This window comes from Marmota flaviventris, chromosome 3 (assembly GCF_047511675.1).
Source record: "Marmota flaviventris isolate mMarFla1 chromosome 3, mMarFla1.hap1, whole genome shotgun sequence".
NCBI classification, from domain to species: domain Eukaryota; kingdom Metazoa; phylum Chordata; class Mammalia; order Rodentia; family Sciuridae; genus Marmota; species Marmota flaviventris.
Genome location: NC_092500.1, coordinates 45,195,974 through 45,213,022, shown reverse-complemented (window position 1 = coordinate 45,213,022; position 17,049 = coordinate 45,195,974). Strand labels below are relative to the sequence as shown.

Below are 17,049 nucleotides of genomic sequence, written 5' to 3'. Positions count from 1 at the left end.
ATGAGGTTAAAGTTATTCAGTAGAATTACTTTTAAGCAAAAAAAAATTTGCACTAAATGTCACATGTTAATGAAATGAATATTAAGCAAAAAATAAAAAATAAAAAACACAGATCATTGGCCTTCCAACAACAAGTCTTTTAAACCTTTTAAAGGTGACTTTAAACTTCCAAGGGATTTTAGGGTCCTTTTGTTTTTATACTGTGAGCAGCTGATGTCATTTTTCTCCAGCTTCTGGCTTCCATAATTAACTAGAGTCAGAGGGGAAGGAAGAGGAATTAGGGAGCATTGAGAGGCAATTCATATGGACAGTGCTATTTCACGTGCGACAATGAGCTGGTCCCTGACCCGGTGGATGGGATGATCCCATGGGCAACAAATAAAGAGACTTGTTCTATATAAACATAGAGGATTACAGTCGTGTAACTTACTTAAGGAACAAGTTAGTGTTTGTCTTGTTAAGAGTCATTTAGATTTATTTTAATATATCACTCCAAATCAAAGGGTGGCTATTCTCTTCTAAAGGTCTCTGAGTGAAATCTCTCACTGCAATATTTAGTCATTTGTCATACTCCCTCACCTTCTGTAGCACTTTCCTGTTTGCCCTTTGAGTTAATTGTCTCTGGTCTTACATTAAGCCAAGAAGGAAATTATTTTATCACTATCATCTGTCGGTTGATCCATCATGTATTTGGAGACAGGGATTAAATCTGTCATCAGTCTTCTCTAGACCTAAAGTGTCCTCATTTTTTAAACTTTTACTAATGATTGTCCTTTGTGCTAAGTCTTCTGAAAACTATTCTATTAGACCTGAACACGTTGTAAGAACTTTTTTCCTTATTTTTGCCACACTCTTCAATTCTACTGCATATACTTAGACTATGAAAATAATTATTTAAATTCAATAATCCAAAATTTTATTGAGATATATATAGATATATATATATAGATATATATATATATATATAAGATGAACTATATTAATTAGAAATAATTGTCTCTACTTCCTATCTTTTACTTTTGTGTAGTTTGTTTTTATTTTACTACACACATGTGCCTTTTCTTAGAACTGGTAATTGTTTTCAACCCTTTCATGAGTTTCCAAGTGAATATATTTTTATTTACCATTTTATTAAGACCTGGTTTACACCATAGCATAACCATAACTTCTCTAGAGAGCTTCAAGCCTAATGCGAGTACCTTCATTTTTAAAATATAGTTCTGAGGAAAATACTATTATTGCTATTATTATATGCATTGGAGATTGAACCTTGGGGCACTATACCGCTGTGCTACATCCCCAGTACTTTTTTAATTTTTTTTTTTTTTTTGGAGACCGGGTTTTGCTAAGTTGCCATGTCTTGCTAAATTATGAATGTGGACTCCAACTTAAGATTCTCCTGCCTCACCTTCCCAAAATCACTGGGATTACAGGCAAATGCCATGGCGCCTAGCTGGGAAATGATATTTTTAAAAGATTCATTTATTTAAAATAAATGATGAGCAACTATCACTATTAGGTGTTAATAGTAAATTAAAGAGAAGAGGTGTTCAAAATTGATAGAAGATTCAGTTACAGTTTTATATATGAAGCAAGAACTAAGCACAGGATAGAGTGTAAATACAACAAAGGGAGGAATTACTGTCTTGGGGAACTCTTGCTCTCAGAGGGATGAGTAGGACTTTGTTAGATGGAAAGCACTGGGTTGCAGGCAGGAATGGGTTTGTATGAATATGTAAGGTAGGCTGATGGGGATTCTAAGCAGAAAGCACGTAGGTTGCTGGTTAATTTAAAAAGTATAGTCATTTTTTTCTTTTACTTGTTAACTTGAATAATCCATTGCTTCTATAATTTCCTTATGAATGAAAGTTCATACATAAGGAATCGGGTAATTTTGGTTTTGATAGCTCTGTAATTTTTTTCATGGCAAAATAAATCAGTTTGGTTCAAATGCTTTAAGATTCTTTTGTCAGTTCCTTCCTGTGTTTATATTCTTTGCTTTGTATTCTTTTGTAACTGGACAAGTATGCATGTCGAGGGAAAGTAACTATGTTTACTAGGATTTGCTTAACCAAACCTACAACTTGCCTCAGTCTCACAGGTGTCTTCCAGCAGCAAGGGCATATGATACCCACCGAGCTAGCTATGTGTGAAGATTAGAGGTTTAATCTGTATGTCGTGCATAACAGTTTAATGCTTAACAATAAAACAGTTATTCAATCCTATGGATCCTTGGTGCTTAGTTAAACTTTCTTAAGTCAAAGAAGAAAATAACAAGATTTCTTTTTAAATGTGCCTACAGCAATAGGCCAGTCAACCTTTTTGTTTTTATTTATTTTTGTTTATCTAACTGGAACCTTAAAAAGAGTGACCTGAAAAAAATCATCTTAAAAAAAAAGCACTTGGGCTGGGGATGTGGCTCAAGCGGTAGTGCGCTCACCTGGCATGCATGGGGTGCTGGGTTCGATCCTCAGCATCACATAAAAATAAAATAAGATGTTGTGTCCATCAAAAACTGAAAAAATAAAAATATTAAAAATTCTCTCTCTAAAAAAAAGGACTCGAGGTATATAGTTACTACTTATAAAATATTTGGAGAAATGTATATTTATGCTAGTAAATATAAAGAAGAGTGAATCATGGAAGTTGTGGGGGTTACAGATCTTTGGAGTGCTGTGCAACTGTGCAGTGTAATCTTTCTACATTAGAGAGAGGGTTAAAATCAGATGTTAAAATCTGGAAAATGGAACCACATGAAAGGAGGGGAAAGGAGGGATAATGGAACTAAAATGTGCAATAAAGGCCTAGAGATGGTAACAGTAGAGAGAAAAATCACAGAGTTACAGTGGATAATAAATTGAATGAGTTGACATCCTGATCCCTGTTAAAATGTTCAGCTGCTCTGGTGTGTTGAATAGTAATGGTGATGTCATGCATGAAAACAGATTGAGCTTCATTCAGGTCTTGTTACGCTACGATTTGCAGACCAAGTTCAGCAGAATGACACATTTCAGAAAGGAGACAAAATACCAAGTATTTGTGGAGAACAATACCAATGGGGAGCGGGGGCGCTTGAAAATATGAGCTAAGAAAGGAGCTTATGAGACCTGGTAGTATTTTTCTTTTAAAAATGAAAAGATGATTATCTTTTTGTACATATAAAAAAACATTTAAAAAAGGGATAGAAAGTGGCTTCTTTCATTTGTTAATGCAAATCAATAAGACCTGAAAAGCCTAGGTTTCACTCAATAAAATATAAGGAATATATTGCTACTGAAGATGAATTACTATTTGAAAAATCTCTGCATTCAAGCACTACCGGGTTATACAGTTGACTATGCAAAGATAATATGGCATTATGGAATGTTCTCTAAGTAAAAAATTTAAACTGAAATTAAATTTGTGTGCAAAATAATTCATTACTTTTTAAATACTGTTGAAAGATGCAACAAAAACTTTAAGCCAAAATAAGGTAAAGATTTAGCATATTTAATTGAAAGATTTACTCAGTAGACAGTTATATCCTTACCCTAACTATAAATTGAAGACTTCATCTGAAAAGTGTCTTGACTCTACTTTGAAAATATCCTGAAATAGCACAGTACTTCTACACAGTAAATGTTCTCTGAATTGAAATCAATTGGAAGTTCATTATAAAACTGGAAAAAATTAAGACCATTCTACAATAAAAATTATAGGTAGCAGAGCCTCTGTGGAGCTTTACAGCATACATAATTCATAAGCCTCACTACTCAGGCAATTAATCATAATGTTACTAATATTATTGTCATAATCAAAGCTGTATTTATTTACTTTATTGAATGTTTATTACACTTCAGGCACTAAGTGCTTTTAGCATATAATCTCACCATTTTTGTTTTCATTTTTAACAAAGACAAATCAAAAACTTATAGAGCTTATACACCTGGCCAAGATTATATAATCATTGGTGGTAGAGCTGGGCTTCCATATCCAGTCAACCTGCCCCCATCCCTAGTGCTTATGGTTCCTTGGTATACCAAATTGCCATGTTTCAAAAATGGTAGAAAAATAAAAACCACCTAACATACTTTAAGTACTCTCTGCCATGAGTATAAGAATATTTCTATGCACATCGGGCTACATGGCATAAGCCAGTGGTTCTTATACTTGACCATATATCAGAATCATCAGGGAAACCTGTTAAGTTTGTTGGGATCCACCCCTAGAGTTTGTTAGTATAGATTTGGGCTCAAGAATTTGGATTTTTTTAAACAGTTCCCAAGTAATGGCAATGGTGCTAGTCTGGGGACTACACTTTGGGAACTACTGACATGGCAAAGGTTACCATCTTCATAGTCTGAGACACTTGAGATCAAATTGAAGTTATTCTACTGCACAACCTTGGGAATGCCATTTAGCTTCTTCATCTGAAAAAACAGCAATAAAATTATCAATCACTCAGCTTATGAGAGTTTAGTGCAAGAATGCTGTGTAATACCTAACCCTTGCAGGTAATGGTGAAGCAGTGATCTTTAGAATGGCCTTCTGTTTGTTTTAACTACCTCTTTGTAATGGGTGGTGTGCATTTTAAATTGTTAAGTACGGACAATCACATTTATTGAATGCCTTCCATGTTAGTCCTGCATGCTCTAATTTTGGGGAATTATAAGGATGTGAAATATAAAATGAAATGTTATCATAGAGATTCTCAATTAGGAACAGGAGCACATTTCCCCTCCCTTCTACTTTAACAAATACTGCCTATCTTGGCCTATAAGTAAATATCACCTTTTTTCATACTTAACCAGTTGCTATTGATGGCAAATGTCCCTTCATCAGCTATAGCTCATCTTATCTCATACTGAAAAAGAGGTCCAGATAAGCTATTTTTCTTTGCATCTGATCTTTGTCCATCAATGTTTGCTTTCTCATGTAATAATATAAAGATGGAGAGACAAGTTTTCTTTCCACTATGGCCTTAATGTATCAAATTCAGAAACCTTGTGTTTTCTTCCTCTAAGACATAGATGCTAACTAGGTGTTCTTATCTCCAAGGTTCCCATGGTCCTGTTTCCTTAGGGCTTTACACTGCTCTTTCTTTTCCTATTGTTTTAAGTTGTTCCACACTAAAGGATCAGAGGCTGAAGTTCTTGCACCAGCCAGAAATGCAGTTTCAGAGTTTATTGACCAGCATAGGTGTTTTGAGGAGGAGTGAACCCAGAAGGAGTTTGCACAGAGTAATGAAAAGCACAGGGATACCTACACCACTAGTAATCTGGGGTAAGGAATTAGGTTTTGATCCTACTTTTATCATTGAACAGATGTGGCTTTGGAAAAAGTCAATTAACTTCTTAGAGTCTCAATCATGTTTCTAAAATGAGATTGCACCCCCAAACCTCCAGTGTTTATTTTAGCTCTAACAGTCCACATTTTCATAAATAACTGTGTGTAAAAAAATATGCAATTTCCCTACACTAGGTCTAATTGTGGGGTGTTTTGATTATTTAGTCAAAGGGCATATATTCATTTGTTCATGCATTTGATAAATTTATATTGAACAAATACTGTGTTAGGCACTCAGACACTTGGAATGCAGCATTCACTCACTGAACTAATGCTGTCCACTGTTACTTGGCAAGTGGTAAAAATGCATGGTTCCTGCCTTTGTGCATGCGAAAATTGATGGTTCCTGCCTTTATGAATATTCAAAACAGTCACAAAAGCTAAAAATGAAAGTCAGAATAAATGCGACCAAATAGAGATCTGTGGTATTTTTCTCCCATGGAAATTTGATCAATGCAAGAATATTAGGAAAAACGTCTAGTCCTGGGAACTGATAGTGGAAATGAAAGAAGCAGAGATCATTGAACATTATTGGAGAAGGAAGGATGACAGAAATTAATGATTGTATTTTTGAGTAAGAGAAAGGAAGTCATTAAAGGCAATTTGGTAGAATTATTTGTTAGGGCTCAAATTTGGTAGAATTATTGTTAGGCACATATAGCCCCTAAAATAATGTTTAAGTTCCATCATGTATTTACATAATGTTAAAGATTTAACTTCTAGAATATTGTAATAGACTTTATTTTTGCTTTTTATACTTTGTTCTTTTTAGTTACACATGAGAGTTAAGTCTATTTTGACATATTTATACAAACATATCTTATTCTAATAAGGACATTTTAAAGTAAAATCATTTCAAGTCCTTTAAATGTATCTATTGGAATCTAAACCACACAACTCATTTTTTAAAAATTATTATTAGCCATTTAAAAATATGATTAAGTTCTTAAGTTCTATGGATTTTGTATCATTCTTCCTTTTCCAAACTTGAGTTCTTATATAGTGTTACTTGTAAATATTTTATTGAGTATTATAAGATATCTGTCTACAAAAAACTCATATAAGAAAATAATTTTTATCACAAAACTTGTTAAATTGTTTTGTAAATTGAGCTCTATCATTAAGATTGTTAACTTGATAAATTATTTTGCAAACAAAATTAACATTTTTTAAATAAAAAAGTAAAAACAGTATCCCTTTTTCAATTAGTTTATATATTTTAGATAAGTATTATTCATTGCTAGAATGTGAAAAGTTTCATCATCAATTTTATTCCTATTTTGTGTTGAAGTGCTGAGAAATAATATACATAAAAATAAGTAGATGGTAATAAAAGGTTTTATTGTAGCAATGTGACATATTTCTTCACAATCTTTCTAAGTTTTGTGCCAGATACCACATAGTAATAAATTACCAAAAATTTTTAATTATCATCTGACAACTTCATTAGGCCTTTCTTCAAATTTTATGAAAGCAATTAATTTAAAAATTCCAAAGCTCATTTCCTAAGCATCAACACCAATGTTTAGAATTTTCTCTTTGCCAGTGTACTACAAGGAACCCTTGGAAAGGTGAAAGTTGAAAGAGAAGGAATGTGTGCTTAAGAAATTTCAAAACTTTGGAATTCGATTACCATAACACTCCTCATAATGTAGGGTAAACCTTGGAAATTCTTCCTTTATCCCCACAGGGACAAACACCTCATTTTGAAGTACTGCATTCCTATGTGATAGAAACTGAAAGAATGAGAAGTAAAAGAGATTACTAGGCAAGGGATATATGTAAGGAAAGAGAATTGAGACATCACAACACTGAATAACTGGATATAGCCCAGATATTAGTTGTTGCTCTTGGAACTTAGATTTTATAGGGTGCTCTAAATTATTCTTCTATTAACCTTCATAAATCTTTATTTTCATTTATTATAATCACTTTTACTAAAAATCCAAGGACCTTTGTGTTTATTTAAATATATAGGAATAACCATAGATACAGATATTTTAAAATGGTATATATTTAAAGATTTTACATCTGGAATTTATTGTTATATGTGTTCCCAGGAACCTTACATAATTCTTAATTATATTTTTACTCATTTCCCTTTTAAATATACAACTACTTACACTCTATTTTGTATTATAATGCAGGAAGTTAGTTTTGAAGTGAGTTTTGTTCTTTTTCTTACATATGGTTAAGTATTTGACTTAGAATACTGTTTTACTAGGTAGCTAATACTGCTTTTTCAAGTTATGTGTCTCTTTACCTCCTACTGAACTCTGGCATAAAATTTTTATTTTCATCAGAATATCAAAATTATTTAATTTTTAATTTTTAAGGATTTAGAAAGGATGCTGTAAAAAAGTGATTATACTCTCAGTGGATTATGTTAAGTGGATTAAATTGAGCTATATTTTTGTTATATTTTTTCTTGCATCTGAAGTAGTACAGTGTTCCACACCATTCTGTTTGGCTAGTCTTGATTTAATATTTGCCTAGTATGGGACACTTCTAATAGAGAGCTTCACATACTCTTCATTTTACGTGTGTGCATATTCTACTCTAAACACTCTTTATAACAGGCCCATTGAGGTGAAAGGAAAAATATATTTTAAAACCTATGTGGATTATTTGCAATGCAGATTTAAAAAGTACTTTCCGTTTTCCCTGGAGCAAAATTTGCAACACTTTTATTTTTACTTGAATAATATGCTGGTGGAGGGGGGACAGAAAGAATATCCTTCTTTCCCTCACCTTTCTGCTGAGGAACTTTATAACTTCTAGAATTATAGCTGGTCATCTCCTTGTGAATTATCACCTCCATAATCAAAGAGAGACTTAGAACTTGGCTATGAGTCATCAGAACCCTTGGCATTTACTCTTATCATCCGCATCATTACCATTATTGACACCTTATTATCAGTTTTTCCCTGGGTAGTTGTTAAGGCTAAGAAGCAAAACCTTTAGCATACTGCTTCTGTTATCATGACAGCTGCAGTGTTGCTGGGCAGCTTTGCAGGTCTACACTTGAATAATGGGATATCTGGATAATAGTTAACTTGATTTTTAACTTTCAACTATATTTCTAAAATAAAATCTTTTTCATATTTTTCCACAGTTCTAAGTCTACTTATTTTAACTTATATTAATTAAAACTCTTAATAAAGTACTTGGTTCAGATATCAAATATATTCTAAGCCTCTGCCATGTCCCAGGTCTGTGCAGAAAGATACTGGGGATCCAATGGTGAACAAAGAACATGGTTCTGGCCTTACAGTCCATCTAATGGAGTTGGCCAGTGCTAATCAAATTCATACAAATAATGTATGATTTTTAACTGTGATGTGAGTCAGATGGAAGGTGTACAAGCAAGGGAAAACTTGAGCTGTCAGTCAGGGTGACTTTCCCGCAGAGCTGCAATTGATCTGAGGTCTACCTGAAAGGTACAGATTCCTGAAGCTAAGAAGGAAAGTAGGTGTTTAAATACAAGCAATAGTATGTAAAAATGGTCTTTCTGCTCAATATTCTTTCTCAAGATTACATTCATGGGATTTCAAAAGTTTTAGCTGATTGGGCAGAATCTGTGTGGACACAAGAATATCCTCTAAAAGTTTTCTAAGATACTCTTTTTTCAGCTCATCTGTTTGTTTTCATTTTATTTGCTGAGAGGAGCAAAAATCTCAATTAATTGATTATGCACCTTCATCACAGCTTTAGGAGATCCCTAGTCAAAGCATAGAATACATTACCAAGCATGCATTTTGTAAAAACCATGTAGGTAGATTAAAAAATATAGAATGTAGTAGTTGTGCTATTATGAATTCTTTTGTCAAGCTGAAAATCCTTTTCATAGCCAGTAATCACTACTTAACTTATACTTGAATAAGTATAGGTCTCAATATATTTAAATTATTTAAATAGTAGCTATAACTATATATAGATGAGGACTTTTAAAGTCCTCTTTTTCCCTAAGCTTCTCAGAAATCACACCAAAAGTGCCACCTTCCCTTGCTGTTTGGAGAATTTTGTACATGCTAACTTAGTTCAGTTCATCATGGGATAAATATTTGACCTAATGACCTAGTTGATGGACTAACTCATCTCGTTATATTTTTAAATTAGTTCTTAAGCTACAGGGACTTTAATTGCCTAATGAGAGCTAATGTAACCACAGTAAGTGCATATTTCCATTCATTTTCTTATAGTCACATTTAGTTTTTAATCTAAGTTCATTAGTAATTTTATATTCTTGCTTAAAATGCATAAATAATCATATACTTGTTTTCCATTTCCCAATGCTTTGGGCTTTTGCCTTACACTTTTTTAAAAAAAATTATATTACTAACCTTGCATAGAGTTAAACAGTCAATAGTAGTTTTTCAAGATATTTTAATTTTTATGAAAGTGCTTTTCAAAGGTGATATCATCTAAGTTTTTTTCTTTACAGTATTATTGGTTCCCCATTTCTGCCAATAATAATTTTCTTATGATGCTATTACTATTTGCCTTATACCAGTTTCAAGCATTATTATTGAACTTTTGTGTCATTTGTCAAAATATGTGCTTATTGATTAGTTATAGAATAGCACTATTTAAAAAGCCTTATTATCACAGAACAAGTGTGAAGCAAATATAGATTTACATGAGGAATTCAGGGGGCATTGCTGATTAAACTCACAATGATAATCATTATTATTTACTAAGCCAAGGCTGAATAGCCATCAAAAATATCTGTAGCTTCCAAAACATTCTTACAGTGAGCAGATTCTACTGACAGATTCAGATATATTGAATATAAAGTTCATTACAATGATTATCAACCCCTATAAAAAAGATTTCTTCCACCTTTTCCCCAAAGTAATGTAAGCATTGCTGTTATCACTAACGAGAGCCTTTCATCAACATCAACATTTCCTTTCTGCTAATTTTTTTCCCTTGTGATCAAGGTGTAGAATTGAATCTATACTTATTATTCAGTCTATCTCAAACCAAATGAAAATAATTCATGTTAATCTTATTTCTAATGATAACATGATAGCATTTATTTAATTTCATGATGATTATGACAAATGATTAAGTATCAAATGTTGTTTTATATATACCTTAAGATATCTGAAAGGATAGTGTCCTGGTTTGTATATGAGGTGTCCCCCTCAAATTAAATTTGTGTTAATAGTCAGAGGTGAAATCATTAAATTATGAAAGATGCAACCCGATCAATCCTTCTCAGTTTGAGTGAAATAACGAAGTTATGACTTAGGCAGGTGGATGGAGTAGGTGAGGCAATGGGGGGCATCCCCTAAAGGGCACATCTTCCCTATGGCCCCTTCAACTTCCTTGCCTCTGCTTCCTGAACTGCCAGGAACTGTTCAGTTTTCCTGAACTGGGCTCTTCCCCCATGCTGTGCTGCCTTACCTTGGGCCCAGAGCCATGAGTCAGTTGTTTGTGGATTAAAAACCCTGAAACAGAGTCAAAATGATTTTTTTCCTCCTCTATATTGTACTTATCACGTATTTTGGTCACAGTGACACAAAAGCTGACTAAAACAGAAACTTAGCACTTTGATGGCTTGTAGTTTCCTGGAAATAGGAGAAAAATTAAAAACATATGCTTGTACTGTCATGAGTTGAATAGAGGTCTCTGACAGATACCTCCAAATTCTCTTACTTGTGAATGGGACCTTATTAGGAATAAGGTCTTTGCAGATGTAAGTTGAAGATCTCAGAATGAATCATCAGAGAAAGTCCTTAATCCAACGATGAGTATCTTTATAAGTGATAGAAAAGAAGGCCTGGAGTGATCAGGAGGTAAGTGGTGTGAAGAAATCCTATTGATACCTCCGCAATCAAGGAACCTCAAATTGTTGGAGCTGCCAGACTAGGAGAAAGGCATGTTCTGATTCGCCTTCAGAGTTCCCAGATGGAAGCAACCAGCTTGATTTAAGATTTCTCCCATCAGGATTTTGAGAGGATAAATTTCTATTTTAAGCTACCAAATTGATGGTAAGTTATTATGGCAGCCCCAGGAAACTAACAGCACACCTTAGTTGCTGCCTTATATTCAAAACTTGGCTGATGTTCAGTATTTTGAAGAGTTCTATTTATTTATTTATTTTTAGGTGGAATCTCAAGGAGATATTGCAAATTAAACTTTTATCTTTAACTTCTTCCTACTGTTATATCTTAAGATTTTTATAACAGAAAGAAGGCTAAAAAATGCCAAGAAGGCAGTTCCTTCTTGTTGCTCATAAAATGCAGATATATAATCATCAACTATCATCGCATCATCTTTTTAATTATGTAGGAGACACACACACACACACACACACTCACACACAGAAGAGTTGTCCCTGGTATGAAGATAGAACAAGTATAGACATTTCCCTAAAGTTTACAACAAGGAACCCTTATTCATTTCAGGATCCTTTTTAAGGATTAAGTTTCCTCTAGTCCCCTGACTTTTCCTTCTTCTAATCCTTGAAGACTCTTTTATAATTAAAAAATCAAATAGAAAAATTTGGAAGCGATATCTATTTAATTTTCATATATAAATAAATCTTGCTTATTTTATCCTGAAATACAGACTGGGCATTGACTGTTTTTCTCATTGTTTCTGAGATGGACCAGGCAGTAGCCAGTACCTGCCAGTTGCATACATACATTTTACACACTGCAATCATTTTGTAAAATAATCAACTAGTGTGTTTTCCACAGTTTGGTCATCTCCCAATTTGAAATGTGCCTTTTTGCCTAATATGTAATTTTTTTCAACTATTCATGCCATTCCCCCTTTTCTCCAGAGTGCAGGTTATTTTGTTTTCAGTAATATTGTATCACTTCACATAAAGGAACCAGATTTTCCCAGCTATTTATGAAATTTAATCATATCAATCCTTATTCCTCAAAGGCAGGTATATGAGATTTATCATGCATTTTACTGCTTTTTCACATGAAAAGATAACAGGAAGGTCAAAGCATATTTCAGTGAGGCCATAGAATACCTCAGATTGGATATGCATAAAAATTTTCTCTATTTTAAAAGTACAGCATTCTTTTATGTACTGAATCTATCAATTAAAGCTACAAAAAACTAAGAATTACATTTTTGGAAATGCACACACATACACACACAAATAATAAAATTTGCTTTGGCCAAAAGAAAATCTATTTTTGACCAGAGACTTTTCAAGGAAGAAGAATACATGACTCATACCATTCTCACAACAGTTTAGTGGTTATGCCAAAAAAAAAAAAAAAGAGATTAAATTGTGATAGTCAATTCTTTGTAGGCTGGAGAATCAGCCTTGTTAACCTAAATGACCTTGACAATGCATTAGTTATGAAGGTGAGCTTTATTTGCACCCATCCTTCACATTTATGGAAGTGGTACTTTGATGGATACAATAAATCTGTGTAATTTTTCACCCTTTGTATGAGGAATACAAAAGATGATGACTATTGCTATAAATTACACCCAGGCAACAAATGTTATTTGTTGAGGTGGAGCCCTATATAATCCAGTAGAATTTTCATAGACACTTAGGCCTGGGTCACTGTGTAAATAACAGTGCTATGAATCTATTATTGCATTGCGACTGATGTGTCATTTCCATCATTTATTTTTCATCTTAGCAGTTAAACTAAAGTACCGATTCCTAATTATTGTGATCCAGACAACATCATTACTTTTAGTGATATATGTAGACTTCATATTATAGCAGCTATTTAGATTTACAGTGCCCTGACCAGAGCTGAGTGAAGAAGCAGCTTACATACTAAGGACAGAGTTCAAAAACCACAGATGACAGGTAGGTGATTGTCAGGAAACAGGTCATCTAATTTTTAACACGGGCATCTATAACTAGGGTAATTTACCAACCATTTCACAGCTTCTACCATAACTGTGTACCTCTTAAGTTTGAAATCACGTTGTGCTCTTACAGCTATTTATATTGGCAGCCTGCTGCTCATTGTTAAGGAGTCATCATGTATATCTTAATTTTTCTGCTTTTTAAAAAAAGTATGTTTGAGCTCTTATGGGTAGAATGGATTTTAGTCATATGGCAAGAAAGTCATAGGGGCTCTAAGATGTGAAATGTTAAAGATCATTATTCTAGGTTTTTCAGTAGGATAAGTTTAATCCAGACTAAAGGCAAATGTTAGACAAGTCATACATCCTCCTTCAATTATTTACTTTTTCTCCCTTTGCCTTTTTGTAGTTCTTTATTGTTCTTGTCCTTGTCATTCACTCTGTGTGTTTTCTCCTCTGTACATTTCTTATTCTTTTTGCCTTTCTACTTTTTTCTTTGTGTCTCCTTTTTACCCTCTTCTTTTTAATGTGTCTGGATCAGTTCGTTTCTATTTATGTGCTTTAGCCATTATATCTCATAAAGTGGTCTTACATTCCAGATACTTAGCCCTCATTGTCCCTCTCCCTGACCACATAGTTGTATGGCTACTAGAATAGTAGACTTGAACATTTTAGAAATAATGCCATGTGTATTATTTCAATTTAACACAAATGTCCCTTTCAAAGTAAATTCACTTTAATTTTAAAAGCCATGTAAAAGGAGTAAAGTCACCATCTTTTGATATATTCAGGATGTTAGGAACTAAAACCACACCACACCAGCAATTCTTTTTCTTCTCATAGAAAAAGAGGAGCCTATGCCACTTTGAAACATGCAAAATTAAAATTTCAAGAAGGATTGGACATTTTTCAGAACACATTCAGATACTTTTAAATGTATTTGTTCTATTCACCACCAGATTTCTCCAGCATAGTTCTTTGAGGTGCAAAGGGTCATCCAGACTGTTTTGCCTTTTTGTTTGTTCTGATGTTTTGTAGTCCTTATTATTATATATATATATACACCTAAAGTTCACAGGGAATGAACAAGGGCTGGGAACAAGTGAGGGAATTCTACAGAAACAGAGCTGTCCCAGCTGTGGCATTAAAAGTACCTCAACCACATTGAGGACTAGTGACCTTACCAACAGTCCCTGGCTGGACATTCCAGATGAGATTGTGTTCCCTCTTTGCGGGGAGCATGGTAGAAGAACCTAGAAGCAATTTTTCTTGTGGCCGCCAAAGTTGTTCTATGAATTCCATGGCATCATATTTGATTGACAACTACACTAGGAAAGATGATTACAAAATTTCTAAGGAATGATCATCCCTATTTTCTAGATGAACAAATTGACACTTCAGTGCAGAGTCACACATTCCTTCTAAACAGCCTCAGTTTTATTCAAGACTGCTTACTGAGCAGCAGACAGAGCTGAAGAATGGAAGCAGAGAGGGATGGGGGTAGAGGACACTTAAGAACAGGGTCAACTTTTGCAAATTTAGGTTATTTTTCAGTTTGATACTTTAAAGTCAAAGAGTCTGCCCTGGGAGAGGGAAGAATGCAAGTATTTTTAAGGAAGAACAAGATTAGGGGTATTGGCAATGAAAACTCAACCAAAGCTTTTAATTTTCAATTAGAGTACCCAAATGATCTTTCAAATGAATGAATGAATTGTAAATTAATTAAAATTAATTAAATGTTAGGCCCCATTCTACATCAATGGCATGTGTACTGAAAGAAAGGGGTACTCTTAAAGCAGCTCATGGTTTCAGCTGTATTTTTCATTGTCTTTGAAAATAATTAAATCCACATTTCAATGTTAATACAATCACTAATGAAAAGAATCTTGTACTAACAGAGCAGGAAGGGACTTCAGAACTCAAGTACTTTAGCCCTGTCCAATTAAGTTGAAAAATACAGCTCAGAGCAGTGACCTTGACTTGCCTGAACCTAGAGGCGGGTACTGGCCAAATTAGTTCTGCTGAGAACCTGCTTAGAAATAGACTCATATTTTGATTAAGTATCAAGATTTATATTTTAAAATAATGTTTTTATTCCTTTGGCAAGTATAATTTTTCTCTGAAAGATATTTTAAATTTATCAAAATCATTTTTATATTTTATTCAATCACACTTGTATATTGGATGTATTTTATTCTAATAGTAGCAGAATCTTATCTTTACAAATGTAATTATAGGTTGGCTGATTTCCACAGTATTAGGAAAAGTTGTTCATTTATTAAACTTGAAATACATGAGTTAATAAAATGACTAGTTGCCTATAATGCCCAGTTCTTGAGGAAAATGTTTTTAATGTTGTCTTGTTTATTTTTTTCAGTCTTTTTCTCCTCTGCACATACACAGTATGTTATTTTTTAAAGTTAACATGCTGGTATTATACATGTTACAAATTTACACATTTATTACAGTCTATCTATAATAATGTACTTCAATGTATTATTAGACATTAAACTATATTAGTCTTAGTTGCTATTTGTATCATAACTGCGTTCAGTCTCTTATTGTTGCTATCTTAGATGAATCCAGATTTTTTACTTTAAAAAATAATCTAGCAAAAAAAGTAATATAACAATAAAAATTCTCATAGAAAAATCTTTGGAAATTCTCTTATTTATTTGTCTTAATTTAATCAATCCGTTGCATTATTTTCATTTATTAACTCAAGTGTCAATGTACTATAATTTAGTCTTGTTTCCCCAGTGTTATGGATTGTATCCTTGTGTTCCTCCAAAATTCATATGTTGACATCCTAATTGCCAAGGACATAGTATTAGGAAGTGTGGTCTTTGGGTATTGGTTAGGTCATGAGGGTGGGGCCCTCACAAATGGGATTAATACCCTTATTTTTAAAAATGACCTCAGAGAGCTCCCAGTCCTCTTTCTGCCTTGTGAAGTTATAGTGAGAAGTCAGTGTTCTATATACCTGAAGAGAACCCTCACCAAAACCTGACCTTACTGGTACCCTGGTTTCAGAACTGTGAGCAATAAATTTTTGTTGTTCATAAACCACTGAATCTGTGGCATTCGTTATAGCAGTAACTAACTAAGACAAACTTCATTATTTTTTAACTCAGTAGGAAAAAAAAAATCTTAAAAGAAAAATTTTCTATGTCTTTATTTTTTCTATCTACTTAATTTTTTTTAGCACCTACCTCCAAAACATTTAGTTTTCAGGCACTTGCTTTTAGCAAGAGTTTTTTAAAAGTTAAACATACCACTGAAATATGAAAATAAATGATTTCAAAATGATATACTCAACTACTGTGCTTTCAAAACTTTTATCATACAAATGAACTCTGTCATAATCCTATTTAAAATGAGAATGGAATAAAAACCATAGTACAAGTTAGACTAATTAGGTAATAATTTTCGCAGTGTTACTACCATAAGAAAGATAAAGGCATTTCATTTTGGCTAAGCATTACCCCATTCATCTTATATGAAGGTAGTTAGGAGAGACCAAGTTACTGTTTATGTATGTATACCTTACCTGGAGAAAAACAAGCAGATTTCCTTCACAGATGATGAAATTCCATTATAAGATTTACTTCTGAGGCAGCAGTTAAAAAAAGAAATGACCATGGGGATATTCACATCTTCGTAAACAATTTTCATGTTCACTAGGAGGGGCTCTCTCCTAGTGATATCGAGTGTCTCACAGGACTCATTTGTAACGTTCATAACTATGGGTTCTGTGGGTTTCTTAGCTCATGCTTTACAAACAAATGAGCTTTTTCATTTGTTCCTAATGACTTTGGTTTATACAAAGAGATCTTAAACTGTCCCCAGAGCAATCATTTTGCTAAAATGTTATTAGAACATCTTTATAAATTTAGCAACAAAAGGGAGTTTCATTAA

General features: G+C 33.3%; 1 protein-coding gene across 1 annotated transcript in view; it reads left to right on the top strand.

Moving 5' to 3' along the window:
- Trhde (thyrotropin releasing hormone degrading enzyme) overlaps positions 1-17,049 on the top strand; it is a 362,149-nt gene that overhangs the window by 330,606 nt on the left and 14,494 nt on the right. The gene's annotated exons all lie outside the window — the stretch shown is intronic.